The 15,355-nt window shown below is 28.1% G+C and overlaps 2 protein-coding genes across 6 annotated transcripts in view; one reads left to right on the forward strand and one right to left on the reverse strand.

The window, feature by feature from the left end:
• Positions 1 to 10,230, reverse strand: part of Dab (DAB adaptor protein) — a 73,562-nt gene extending 63,332 nt beyond the window's left edge. For all 4 annotated transcript variants that reach the window (XR_012755817.1, XR_012755818.1, XM_075361226.1 and 1 more), the window contains exons 1-2: positions 9,879 to 10,230; positions 7,614 to 7,674 (exon numbers count right to left, since the gene is read on the reverse strand). The gene's annotated coding sequence lies outside the window, so the exon portion shown is untranslated. The remainder of the gene's footprint in view (positions 1 to 7,613; positions 7,675 to 9,878) is intronic.
• endos (endosulfine alpha) overlaps positions 1 to 15,355 on the forward strand; it is a 65,767-nt gene that overhangs the window by 19,074 nt on the left and 31,338 nt on the right. The gene's annotated exons all lie outside the window — the stretch shown is intronic.

Genomic DNA, 15,355 nt, shown 5'->3' on the forward strand with positions numbered 1-15,355 from the left:
TTTAACAAAATTATTTGTTGAATCCTTTATGAACCAGTATTCCCTAACTGAAAAAACCATCTGCAATAATTCAACATGAGCCACATCAATAAATTTGAGGAAAACTGCCCATGTACAGCCAAAAACATTCTGACCCGAGTAAAATCCTGTTATGTTTTTTACACTTATTTTATATGGTGTGAAATCTTTACCAAAGACCATAAGGAATAATAAATTTTTTTAAACTGTAACTCGAACATAATAAACTGTTTTTTTTTATTCATAATAAACTCTGTAAGAAAGTTATTGAATAACATTGCATTTATAAACAGTATTACCAAATAATATTTAAAATCTTATTTCAAATCAAAACAGCCATGGAAAACAATGAAATCTAATAATTTCTCCCACACGTTACTGGATTTCATTAGCATTTGTAATTCTAGATTTATTTTAGGCAGTCTTAATGGAATCTTTCTATGCAATCTCAATTGCATATTTTATTGAGTAAGAATTGCTGTAGTTGAATGTAATAATGAATTCTTAAGTGGAGTATAATTGGCAATGAACTAAACGAAGTCATATTTTATATGTGAAAAAAGATAACAGGAATTTATTCACAGTATAAACATCAGTAAAATATTATCCTTTTATGCACATACTGTTATTTTTTAAGTCACATACTGTTAGTATAATAGAAATGTTATATAAATGCTTGAGCTGAACTTTAGAAAGCCCAAAATTCTAAAATTTTCACCATCTGCATTTTTATGAAAATATTTTCTACACAATATAAAGAAGTATTGTAAATAATTTACAATTCACTCGTGTATAAATTAAATGCCATAATGTATTCCTAGTGCATAAAGATCTATGTTTAATGAAAGATATGGGATTTCAAGGATTGAAGATATTGAAGCTACCCACAATAATGGGTCAACTTTTGTAACTACTACATAGACATCAATCACAAATTTTACCCATATAAACAGTAACATAAATATTCTATACAAAAACCGAAACTTATCAAATCTTTCCCAATTAAATATAGTGAAATGTATATAAATACATGGAAACACATTACAGTATGTGAATGGGCATACTTTAAACCCAATAAATTTTTTGACCAGATCTCAAATGTGTATTTTTTACTCAAAAAAATTAACAGCAATAATTTCAGCTGCTAGTCCAAAGCAAAATAGAAGTGCTAATGTCTCAAAGGTGAAAAGAATTACTGAAACTGTATTGACAAAAGTAAAACACATTTATTAAATATTAAGTTAGTAAAGTATACAGTAACTTATTAAATACATATATATTTTTCTAAAGTAATAGGCACCTAGAAAAATTTGAAAACTAATCATAAAAAACAAAATAATAATACTAGTCCCTTAAATACACGAATTCATATTTTAAATAATTTGAACATAATAGCAATTTGAATTCATTGATAATAAATATTGATATTTACAACTAAACCACCTATTAGAGTGTTAAAATATCCTTCATTTCTTGAGATGATCTATCTTGTTTGATCATGCTTGTCAATCAAAACCAAAGATCACCTTCAGCATTAACAAGGATATATAGCTAACCAAATAATTATCCATCTACTTTTAATTACTTATTTTAATTTAATTTAAATTATTAAAACTGAGTATATCTCCAATCTATATATAATATATTGTATATGTATTGTTTCTTGACAGAAAAGTATATAATAATAGGCACTTCAAACTTAACTATTTGTTCCAAGTTAGGTCTTTCTCAAAACTATGTTTTACATATCCACCTTTCTGCAGTATAGTAGCCAGTACTGCTTCCTCTCAAGAAAAATGATTTACAATATACAGTCACACTCTGAGATGAACAGAGTAAAAGTCACTTCCATTTTGGTGGGAACTTAGAATGCTGATGTAAAGCATTACATTCACTTCCAACGAAGGAGGTACCTTCAATTCCTTCCTCAGTAATCAATAATAGTTTGCTGGTAATTTCTGGAATGGCTTCTGGAATGGTCATTTTCAGGAAAAACTTATTTTGAATTAGGTCGCCTATAACCACAAAGTTATAGGAACATTTTTTTTAGAGAGGTCATCAATTATTTTATTGATTTGATGCTAACCTCCATTCCTTTTTATTTGTGCAAATCTTTTAACCTTGACACCTTTTTTTCAAACTTTCATCAATTAGTGTAATATTCCACATTCTACTATAACACTGAATTTCAAAGCACACAATTATTTTCCTTCTCAGGAAAATAATTTTTTTCCTCTGATTTTCCCAATAAACATGTTTGCTACCTTAAAGAACTATATATCACACAAATATTTTTTAAAAATATCTTTTCTAATTCCTTGATCTTGTTTGTACTAATCTGTTTAGATGAATAACTAACTTGATCCATCCTTTCTAAGTTTACTAACCAGAAAAAATATCTACACTGCTATAGATCATGTTCTCCCAACCTTAATGTTTAATTCCTTATTATCACAATCTTACTAATTAAATTACCTTGAAGTCTGTTCTTATTATTTATTTTCAAACTGACTGAATTTCTCTACAAGCAATAAATCCATAATGTTCAGCATTTCTTATAACTTGTTTATGGTTTTAACTAAAAAATATTAACAGTGACTCATAATATTTTTCTTTGATAGTCACTCCATTCTCAGTTCTGTTAAAGTTGAAAAGCAATGACAAAAGACTGTATCTTGGTCTCACACTTTTCTCAATTAAATTCATCATTCTTGTTATCACTGATAGCCGATTCTTGAACACAGAGTAAATAACTACTTTACCAATACTTCAGTCCAATTTTAAACATTTTATTTCATTCTACATTTTCAAACACTCTTTTTCAACCTACACATGTGCGTGGTTTTTTGGCATGTCTTATAAGATTAATCTAAGAGCTAGAATCATATTCTTGTACCTATGATCTTTTTGGAAAACTAGTTTTTGTCTTTACACCTTTAAACACATCATCATACTTCCTGTAAACCATCCTAGTAAGTATTTTCTGTACATAAGACGTTAGGCAATAGAGTAGTAATTCTCAATTATCTGCACCTGCTTTCCACAGCATAATAATAATAATGGGCAATAATGTTTTAAACATTATGTTTAATGTTTTAACATTAAATGTTTAAAACATTAATGTTTTAAAATTAATAATGTTAAATTTAATAATGTTTTATTAAATTAAACTAATTTCTGCAAGATTAAATTAATCTGATTTCTCCAAGTTCATAAATTCAACATACTAATCCACGCAGCCTATTAAGTCCTGTTACAGCTAAACAAGATAATAATTCTGACATAAAAAGATATACAAACAATTATATAAGATAATGAATTACATAGAAACATCCACATACTGTAACTAAATGAAAGCAATACTCTACGTTTTTTACTTTACTTCAATCCAATCTAAATTTTTCTGGTCCTAATTAAACTGTAATTTTACTTTCCATGACTAGTAATTATTAAATATTTATTATTATTATTATTATGCTTTTACGGCCAACATGGGACCACTTAAGTCAATTTTAGTTGGGTCTTTTCTGAGAAAAGCGTGTTATTTTACTCTTCCGAGCTGCCCAGTATTTCTTCATCCGTTCAGATCTTGCTTTCTTTTCTTCATCCGTAAACACCCTCTTCGTTGTATTTTGTCGTTTGTCTGTCTTTTGTTTAAGTCTAATGCTTTGTCTTTTAGCTTTGTAATTTTTCCAGTTTTATTCTGTAGGTCAATCAGGGAAATTCCCAATTCTTTCATATCTTCTCTAATTTCTTTGATCCATCCTACTTCTAGCTTTTGGAACCAAAGCTTTTCAATGATATTTCTTGACAGTCTTGTTTCCGGTGTCCTTATGAGATGACCAAAGAAAGAGATTCTTTTTTTCCACATAGTATCAGTAACAGGCTCTATTTCTCGATACACCACCTCATTTGGCACAATCCACCATTGGCCTTCTTTTTGGTGTTTTTTATTGATACACGTTCTGACAATTATCTGAAAGTGCTTATAATATATCCCAAAGGTCTGTAAAAGAACAGCTGTATCAATTTGAAAATGAGTAGTTCATAACTTTTAATAGATTAAATTTATTAAAATATGACATCAAAAAGGTATTACTCGATATTGTAAAATTTCTGGATACTTCATTTAAATATTCCTTTCTCCTTTCTTGTGCCAGTTATTTCCAAAAGGCATTTAAGAAAATTAGTCACCTTAAATTTGAATAAATTTAATAAAGAATCTTAATCAAATTATAACTTATTCTTCTGACCAATAATGTGAACACTAGAACAAACCTCCAAACTATAATAGTTCTCCTTTGCTATTTAATTATAAATATTAGTTAATAACCTAATTTATAAATGCTCTTACAATAAGCGGCACTGATATGCCAACATTCTAGACACCAGCAATAAATAAACAGATTTTTACATTTTAAACATAAACCAACTATTTTTCATGTTAAAAAAATCATTATAAAAAAACAATTAATGTAAAAGTTGTTATCAGACAGTACCAGGGAAAATAAATTACAATACTCAGTGCTGTAAAAAGGGAAAAAATTGCTGTAAAAGTAAAAAAATTGCAAGTCAGTATCAGTATATAACAGATAATTTTCTTAAAAATAAATAAATAATCAAAACATTTAAATCACATACAATTTTTTCCTTTTCACTTTTTCATCACTGATTCCGGTTGAGGTCAATACTAGATCCAATAGTTAATTTTTTGTTTTTTTTTCTTGTTTAAACCGACTTCAAATCTAGCCATTTAGATCTTTTGGTGTGTAGGTGGTGTAAAATTTTACATCTTTCCACAGAATACTGGACAGAAATAATTCTTAAGATGTAAAGTTTTATCAATACTGGGTCAATGGCTCCTGAGTCATGAGTAATCAGACATAAGCTAACATACTAACCAAAGACACAGATTTATTTTTTTAAGACTATTAATTTAATCATAAATTTAAAAAAATTGATGAGTTAACCTAAATAAACAAGTAAATTCATTAATACAAGGCTTTAGATAATTCAGAGTCCTAATTGTTACAATAACAGAACATCTAATTACTTTGAATTAAAATGATCTGTTCTATTAATAAAATATTTAATTAATATATATTAATTAGTACACAGGGTGTGTGTGTGTGTGTGCTTACATGCACTAATTAATAATTAAGATTGCAGTGAGAATTATTTTAAATTACAAACACAATATTCTGTATACAGTATACACTGCCCGCATTAATAGAAAAATTAATTAAATTAGCATTTAAAGCATCCCATTTATTGAGCACTTTACATCTGAATCTGTAAACTCACATTCAGTACTCACAGTCAATGTGATGATCATGTTAACCACATGCAAAATTTTTAAATGAGCAAGAGTAATAATTACTATTAATTATATTTTTTATTGTTTCAACACCAGAAAAATCTTGTTTTATAATCACACTCAATATATACCATACTGAGTGGGCTGTATATATTAACAAAATTTATCATATGTAATTATTTTCATTTTTTTGAACCATACAAACTATCAACCAAGAATTTTAAAATAAAACAAGTAATTATCATTTCAGGTCATTATTAATACTGATTAATCATATTTTACATTATTAACAGTAACACTTTTTACAAATTAATCAATTAGGTCAGAGTAATAAAGTAATTAATTTAATGCTCTCATTGATGAACCTATTAGTTAAGTCATTATATAATATTAAAAGTGTATTATAATATACAGTTAAATTATACACTTAATCTTAATTTTTATCTTAGATTAATTATTTACCATACCTTTGAAATTCACATTAAGGTATTCTATGACGCTAAAGCAAAAGATTAATTTTTTTTAAATACTATGTTAAACAAAAGTGTAAATATTACTAATAATAAACAAATAAAATCACCCATAAGCCCTACAGATGCGATCAGTGAAATATTTTCCCTTATTGAGCAAAAACAGTGTATATAGTGTGTTACAGGATGGTGCATTAATTTTTTATTTTATGCTATTAAACCCATTCTTTCTTACAATTAATATATAGCAGGAACTTGAGATGCAGTGTTGTTAATCAGGTGTGATTGATATGGCAATAATGATGCACATTAAACAATAAAAAAAATTACACGGTTCAATAACTGGATAAATTGGAAAACTCTAAACATGAATTCATGTACCAAGTTAACTTGGGAAATACATTTTCAGAATTTTAAATAGAATGTCTACGTGTGTGTCCAACAAAATTAAGTAATAATCTAAAGAAATTTGCATTTTCAAAAAGTTTCAACCATCTAATAATCTCAAGTTATCAAGTTAAATAATCTGACTGGGTTTTTATACATTCTTGAGAAGTATCTTTAAACTATTACTATTTTTTATTTAATTATCTTTTTAAATGCTAACTGTTCTTAAGATTTATGATGCATCACTTTACTTGTAAGTTTTTAATTATATAGATTGGCATTATTTATTAATTGTAATATTTCACATAAATATTTTTAAAAAGCTGGGGTAGAATTCTAAATATAATCAACATGATTGTATCACTAATAACTTTTAACAAGAGTAAAAAATATTTTGATGTAATGAACACTGATATTTTTCTCTGTCCAAGAATATCAAATTTAAAAAACCTATATAACTGATACATGTGATTTAATTAACATTATGGATTTAGCTAATTACATGTACAATGGCAAACAAATCTTTCTATATTTACGTTGGAAAATTAAATTAAAGTTTTCATTTGAGTGATATGTTGTACAATATTTTTTTAGATGTTTTGCATAGTGATGTTCTGCAATTTAAATTTTAAAAAAAGGTGAATAAAAGTTTTAAATTATTTAACACGTTGAAGTTAATATATTTGTTTTTAACATTATAGTAAATGTGTAGTTTGTATGTTTTCTACTAATGTATATCACCTAATAGCACCAATGAACAGAGATTCAATTGTATGTTTTCTACTAATGTATATCACCTAATAGCACCAATGAGCAGAGATTCAAGTAATATTAACTTATAAAAAAAGACTACATCTACACTAAAAAACCGTGAATACATAAAAGCACTTCATAATAAGATAAGTAAGTATCTGCAAACTACATCAAGAAGATACATTTACAACAGCCTGCCATGTTAATAAACTTTTTCTTTTTCCTGTTTAGCCTCTGGTAATTACCATTCTGGTATTACTTCAAACGATGAATGAGAATGATATATATTAGTGTAAATGAAGTGTAGTTTCTACAGTCTCAGATCAACCATTCCTGAAATGTGTGGTTAATTGAAACTCAACCACCACAGAACACCAGTATCCGCGATCTATTATTTAAATCCGTATAAAAATAATTGACTTTACTAGAACTTAAACTCTGGAACTCCCTACTTACAAATCAGCTGATTTGGGAAGACGCATTTACCTCTAGACAAACCCGGTGAGTTATGTTAATAAACTGGCCACATTTTTACTTAAATATATACATAAAACATAAATATATAAATACATATCACTAAATCAACAGGCACAATTCAAATAAAATAAACTTCTGAGCACTTTCTATGAATAAGATCTCTAACAAAAAAAAAATCCTGTTATACTTACACTTGACTTATTTTTCAATAAAAGTTAATTATTTTGTATGATCTTCATTGCTGATTAACATCTAAAAAAACAAATGAATTTTCATTAGATAAAAACTATCTACATCAGAACTGAATATTAGGTGAACTGATGGCTCTTTAAACAATTTGTGTATTGAAAAAATATTTTTTACATACAACTATGCACAAACAACAGGACATTCACTAAAATCATTTTAAATGTATAAAAATAAATGCATTAAAATCAAAATCAATTTGTTGATAGATGTGCCTAATGATGACAGGATAGTTTAATCAGTCAGGTAGTTTTAACATTTAAATTGAGGAAAAAAAAATCATGTCAACAAAAATTGATAGAAGACTTTCATGTATGCATAGATCACAAAGAATGAGGTCCAGAAATCTGATCTGCCCATTTTCTCTGTTTACTGTCTGCAGCAAAAAAGGGATACTGGCTCGTGCAAAAGTAAACAGACATTTGCCAGAAACTGTATACCTTACAGGACATGTGTACAAAAAACAAAATAAGTTTTTATTTTTCATTTCAATAATTTCTTTTTAAATTTTGTATCACATTATTCAATAGAAACTAAATAAATTTTCAAGATTAGCTAAATATCAATTCAAACTGACTTCAAAAGTTAGTTAATCCTTCACTAATAATAGCAGAAAATTATATACATTAAATTAAAAAAAAAAAAAACAATTTTTTGTTCTTATCTATATGTAAGAACAATAAATATATATATATATATATATATATATATTGATATATATATATATATATTTTTACTGCACAGGCAAATATTGAATATTTAAGCTTAGGAATCCTCTTTTTTACTTGCTAATGATTATTAAATAAACCTTTGCTTACTTTTTCTAAAGACCCATTAAGATGCCAAATTTCAGCTTTCTAGCTATTCATAAAACATGAGAATTAGAGATGAATTAATTGGTGAGAGCTTTTCGTTTAAACAAAATCAATTTGAACCCCTTTCACACTAAACAAAAAACTCCCTTTGTAGCAATAGCTTATTCTTTATAGGAAATCTGTCAACTTTTTTCAATTCTCCATCTTTCCCATATTCAACAATTCCTTGAATGAGGGCTTTCCCATTTACTTATGTATAAATTTATTTATTAGGATATAATGTTAGAAACCAGCAGAGGGTAAAATTTGTTTAAAGTTGCAATGAAGCTGATATCATCGTACAGACCTGTCAATGAAGGAAAAACATGATAAATTGCAGCAATTAAAATAAATAAATATTTATTGCTTATAGGTCAATCTTTCAGCAAATTTATTACAACAACAGGAACAAAACTTTTCATTATTTTGTAGGCCATTAAAATCACACAACTTCTAGAAAAAAAAATAAATAATAATAATTACAGAACACGAAACAGAAAGTAAGTGAGTTTATGTTCCCACCCTCAGTGGATTACTTCATAACTAACAGAGTACAAGAATAAAATAATGAGTAAAAGAATAATATTAATAACACCAATCACCACCACCACCTACAGGACCTAACTAACATACTCTTCTGAACTTTTCCGTCTCTTAACCATTTGTAATGATTTTTTATAAAAACCACTTATAAAATTTTTCTTTACAAATAGACCAAAAAAGACAACTAAGATATTTGTTTCATATTAAAATTAAAAGTATTTCATGGCATTCATATAAGACTGTATACCAGTTTAGTTATTAAACTCTTTTACTATTTGAAATAAATAATTTAACCATACCATTAATAACTACATATTGATGTTAAAAAAATAAATAGTAATAAAAATTGAAATATATACACACATTCACACAATTTATTTGCACAAAATGTTATGCAAAACAAATGAAACTGATCATACCAAGAATTAAATGTAACATTCTTAATAACTTGATAAAAAATACCACCTCAAATGAAAACAAGTCTTCATGGCAAGAAAAATAATACCAAACACAAGATACAAATTATTTATACTGCCATGAGTATTTTTTCTTTCAGTTAAATAACATATCTCTTCTGAAATAACACTTCACACACAACACTATAAAAATTTAAAAATAAACTTAGTAATATAAATAACTAATTAGGTTAACAAATACTAAAATAAATGACTGCTTAATTCTTCCCACAACCGTTACTATGTTTGTGGCATTCAACAAAATAAAAATTGAAAACAAACCTAATATTATACGAAATAATTTAAAACTTAACGACAGTTAAATTTTTCAAAAATTAAAATTCAATAATAACCTTACCTTTGCAAAAAAATTTCATTAATAATTCAAATTTTTGTTGTTTATCAGGAAAACATGTTTCATACTTTTTGAGAACAATAAGTTATAAAGTTTAAAATTATTCAAGACATTAGTAATAATAGTTTTTCATTGCAAGACTAACTGTAATAAAAACAAATAAAAGAATAGTATGTTCTAATAATTAATAAAATAAAAACATTTATCACAATTTTACACTTTAATTGCAGTAAACCAACAAAAAATAATACAACATTTAACATTAAACAACTAAAAAAAACACACGCACCGTAAACTAACCGTAAACATGTACCGATTCTGTCAATCAAATAATCAGCTGCTTCAACTCGCACGAACGAAGTATTCGTTATTACTAAAAACAAGTCGTACATGACGGGTATTAGTTAGTATTGTGGCGCTCCTATAATAAAAGTATTATACTAAATTCTTTTTTTTCATTTAGCGCGAACCTTTTGTTGAGAAAACATACCGTCTTAATTCATCTAGTTACTCAATAATTTAATAAATTACGTAAAAAAAATGCATCACGCCATACCGTTGTGCGGCAAAGTAAGCAACAGGAATAAAATAAAATTTAGGATTATGGGAAAGCCGATCATTCATTTGTAATAAATCTCATGGAAACAGTAACTTTTTTTAAGAATGATGTAGCCATGAATATTTACCACTTACTGAAAAACAGGAATTCGTGCCTAAATTAAGATTATATATACTATATATAGTGATTACAAATTGCACGGCAATCTTACGGGAGATAATTCTATAGCCAAAAATAAGAAAAAAATTCCTATAAACATAAATCAGAAAACATTGGTCTGTTCCTCTGTGAGATTAAACCGTAAACCGTACTAAAATTCTTGGGGTACAAATCGAGGGGTAATATAGTGCTTCCTTATAGTTTTTGATATAATAAATTGCATAAAAGTGGTCCCAGACCTTTAACTCACTTAGGTTTTTAAGTAAAACGGTGTAAAACACGAAAACGTTTTGTCGGAAAATGCACTTTTTTAGGTTTGTAATAAAAAAATTTGTTAATTTACCAATAAACAAATAGAAATTTCTAGTTAACTTTGTAGAGAGTTTAATTCTGAGAAAATTGATGCAAATAACGTCTACTAAAATTAAACACAAATTTGAGAACACAGAAACTGGAACGGAAAAGTGATAGATTTTTAAACAGAACATTTTTCTTCAATGTTTGAACAACATAATGTAAATGTAAATGAATAGAAAACTTATCAGTAACAGAAAAAATGAATAAAAATAAATTTAAAAAATCTGATGTGGACACCACATCACTTCCTTGTACACTTATTAAATTACATACACATATTTCTTGCTGCACTTCATTTATATTTCATTTTAAAGTGAGATACGATCCTCCAATTATTTAATAAAGTGGACAGTTACACCATTGCTGAAATATTACTTTTTATTAACATCAAATATTTATACAATTATTAATTCAAAAATATTACATGAAGTATTAGGATAGACTAAAAATCCCTTTAAAACCACATAAAAACCAAAGAAAGAATAAAAAGATTAAAAGATGATAAATATAAAGAGAGAAAATTTGAAAACTAGATAATTTGTACACAAACTAAGATCAGAAGAATTATATCAAACCAAACAGTGATTAAATGATTGGCAACAAAAAACAAATAAACGAAATGATTATCAACTCCAACTTTGGGAGAATATTGTCCGACAATATCAAAGGAGTAATGAACTAAAAGATAATAATTTTGTTGCTATTTATTAAAGATCAGGCATGTATGCCTCACAGCATATGTTATTCTTCTGAGGGTCTATTTTTCAGTCACTCTGTAGTTAACTTTAATGTACGAGTAGATAAAATTAAACATAAATTCCAGAATAATTAAACAAAATTAAACTAGAAAGTCCAAAAATAATACGATTCTAAATTATAATTTTCAATTAAGATAAAATAATCAGTTGTTTCACCAGATCTATTACACATACACATATGTAATAATTCCTATTAAATTACATATACACATTTTTAAAAGTACATAAAATTTTTTTCATTAATAACTTCTGATTTTTTTCATACTATTTTTTATTGTTATTATTGAATAATTATTTATTATAAAAATGTTTTTACAATCACAGGTTAACAATTATTAATAAATCAATATATTTAAATTAAAAAAATTTAAAAAAGAAAAAGGAGATGAAGTCTGATTCGAACCGATGTGCCTTCCCTTGTAAGATCCAAATATTTCATTAATTAAAATTTTATTTGGCTATAACTCTGGAACCAATGAAACTAGGTACCACTTATAATTGTTGGAAAGCTCTCAATGAGGGCTTATTACTGCAGTTAAGAAAAAGTCCAAAATCCAAAAAAATTGGATTTTGGGCTTTTTTGGACACTTTTGGTTTAGTAGATTGCAATCAAAAGGGGTGCACAATTAGATGTTACAACAGCCCTAAATCCATAATTTCAACATTCTATGGCTAATTGTTTTTGAGTTATGCAAGATACGTACATACATATGTAAAGACATCACACCAAAACTAGTCAAAATAGATTCAGGAATGGTCAAAATTTCCGTTGAAATCTGAAAACCGAAATTTTTTGCTATCACAATCTTCCTTTATTTCACACAAGGAAGTAAAAATAAAAATCACATACTTTTTGGTTTTTTTTTTCTAAAAATTATTAATTATAAAAATGGTTATTTCATAAAGCTGCAAACATTTCTTCAAAGTGCTCAGTGTGACCGCCATTCTGTTGAAAAATCAAACAGTATGATTTCTTATGGTTTTTGATCTAAAAAATGAATAAAACAATTGAATAAAATAATAGTTTAATTTCTGTTTAATTATTCTGGAATTTCTGTTAAGTCCTAGAACTGTATCTACAGTAGTTTTTGAGAAATCTGAGGTGAAAATCAAGAAACTGTGGTATAAACCCCTGTTTTTATATGTTTGACTACAATAACTTTGTTACATGGGTAATAACACAAAACTTTTTAAAACAGAATAAACCTTTTTTGTAGAGAATTTAATTCTGAACAAAATGGTATAAGAAAAGGTGAGTATAACAAAGAAAAGTTAGAAAAACTGTAATTTTATTTAGAAATAGTACACTGTAAAGTGCATTATATGAACCAGTTCACAATAAATGTTCAAAAATGTCTTTTTCAACACATTTCTTAGCACGATTCTATACTTCTTTTGTTAATCTTTTTAGTTCTTCAGGGCTGTCCTTAAGTTGTTCATCTACATCCATAATGTGGACAATTAATCCCTCATGAGACTGAATTTTTGTTTGGTACACAATATTTTTTATCCATCCCCGATGCAAAGATCTAAAATAAAAGGATCGCCTGATCCTGTTACATCAGGCGATCTTGGTGGCCAGGAGTGTGGACCTCCACGACCAATCCATTCCTCAAGGAAATTGTGGTTTAAGTGAAAGAAATGTCACAAGAGAAGTGGAGAAGTGCGCCATCATATTGGAAGTATATTTTGCATCTGAACACTAGAGGAAAACATTTTCAAGTAGCTACGGCAATTCTTCTTGAAGAAAGTGCAAGTGGACATTTTAGCGGTCAGGTAATGTGAACGCGAGTAAAGCCAGTTATTTTTACACGGATTTTGAATACTAGATCGTGGATACCGGTGTTCTTTGGTGGTTGGGTTTCAATTAACCACACATTTCAAGAATGGTCGAACTGAGAATTTACAAGACTACACTTCATTTAGACTCATACATATCATCCTCTGAAGAATTATCTAAACGGTAGTTACCGGAGGCTAAACAGGAAAAAGAAAGAAGGTAATATGAACGATCCAAACAGCTGATTATAAAGAAGGTGCACCATACATTGACGCTAAATCGGTGTTGAAAATTGCCTTCCACCGTTTCATGAAGATTTAATTCTGCCCATGTGTGCTCATTGCATAAGTTGTTGATGCAATCTCGAGTGAATTTGCCTCGTCGGTAAAGAAAACATACCTGTAGAGTTGTCGATTTGTATTCCACCAGTTGCAGAATCTCAAGTGAAGCGGACCGTCACCTGAGTGTATATATTGAACTGGCTGTTTATGATAAGAATAAAACTTGTTTTGTTCAGTTTCTTCCAAACCATCGAATGCGAAACTCTGATCCGCTTAGAAAGACATCATGCACAGACGCCTAGACTGAGCGAACTGCAACGATAACGATTTCATCATTAACGGCATCGTGCTGGACAGATTGCTCATAGCTGGTACAAATACTCGGTAATGAACCTGTTTCCGAAGATTGCGAAAAGTCGTGCTAATTGTTTTGAGACTGTACATTGTTGGTCAGCTGTTGTTATTCTATTGCCAACTTTGGAATAATAATTTAAAAAATAATTTATTGTATTTCTGTCATTAATAAAAAAAATATTATCTAAGCAATTTTTACAATTGTTATGTAATTTTCAGTTCTGTTAAAAGTAAATTTTGTTTTTAAAAATTTTTCATATGAAAAAAACTTGGTTTTTGTTTACATTAAAAAAGTACTTTTCTGACAAACGTAGTAACGTACTTTTTCTAAGTAAAATTCGAATGTATCTAACTTTTCTTTCTTTTATTCAACTTAGCTGACATAATTTTATTCAGAATTAAATTATCTACAAGTTTAGTTTAAAAGTTTTACGCATTTATTACCCATTAACAAAGTTATTGTACGTCAAACAGAAAAACAGGGTTTTTTAACACAATTTATTGGTTTTTACTCCAGGTTTCTCAAAACCTGCTGTAGATACTGTTCGGGGTCTTATTTTATTCGATTTTTCAAGCCCAAAATATTTAGAAATCCCTAATTCTGCCCCTTAGGGATAGCTGAAATCCGAACGAAATTTTTCACTAGCCGAAATTCGCAAACGAAACATTTTAGGACATATGTTTATATGAACTTTTTCCATTATTTTCACGAGTAGAAGAAGTCCCGGGAGAACTTCTTGATAACACTCTCACTGTCTCTCTCTCACGCCCTAGCCCTCTCTCTCTCTCACACACTCTCTCTCGCTCACTCTCTCTCTCTCTCTCTCGCTCTCTCTCTCTCTCTCTCTCTCTCTCTCTCTCTCTCTGTGTGTGTGTGTGTGTGTGTGTGTGTGTGTGTGTGTGCGCGCGCGCGCGCGCGCGCGTGAGTGGGAGCGTACGCTGTAGTTTAATAATTCATCATTAAACTGGCTTGATGCAGTTCTCCATTGCTTCCTATATTGAACCAATCGTCAACCACAGAGCTCTACATTTTACATTCTGAAATAACTATTTATTTATTAATAATCTCAAACATTCATTAATCATGTATTTTAATAAAAGTGAAATTAATGAGAAAGTATATGGACATAAGAATTATATAAAACACCACTCTTAAATTAAACGAACTAAAAGATAAAAAATAATTTTAGGATGGTATCTCAGAATGGTTTGACAACAAGCTTTGATGGTGA

Source organism: Lycorma delicatula, chromosome 3 (genome assembly GCF_047948215.1).
Source record: "Lycorma delicatula isolate Av1 chromosome 3, ASM4794821v1, whole genome shotgun sequence".
NCBI lineage: Eukaryota > Metazoa > Arthropoda > Insecta > Hemiptera > Fulgoridae > Lycorma > Lycorma delicatula.